This window comes from Lupinus angustifolius, chromosome LG12, assembly GCF_001865875.1.
Source record: "Lupinus angustifolius cultivar Tanjil chromosome LG12, LupAngTanjil_v1.0, whole genome shotgun sequence".
In the NCBI taxonomy this organism is placed as follows: Eukaryota; Viridiplantae; Streptophyta; class Magnoliopsida; order Fabales; family Fabaceae; genus Lupinus; species Lupinus angustifolius.
In genome coordinates this window covers 10,827,114-10,827,327 of record NC_032020.1, presented here as the reverse complement: position 1 = coordinate 10,827,327, position 214 = coordinate 10,827,114, and positions in this window count along the sequence as shown.

Here is a 214-nt window from a genome sequence, read left to right as displayed (position 1 = left end):
ACCCTGGACGGTCCCAGACCAAGCCTCTTACGGTCAGCCGATCTCGCTCCGTGGTATCCTGGGTTCCTTTCTGGGCAGCGCCTTAAATCACATCATAACCAAATGGGTAACGTCCCTACCACTACGACCATCGCTGAATCACCCTGGATGGTCCCAGACCAAGCCACTTACGGTCAGACGATCTCGCTTCGTGGTATCACGTATCCTTTTCTGG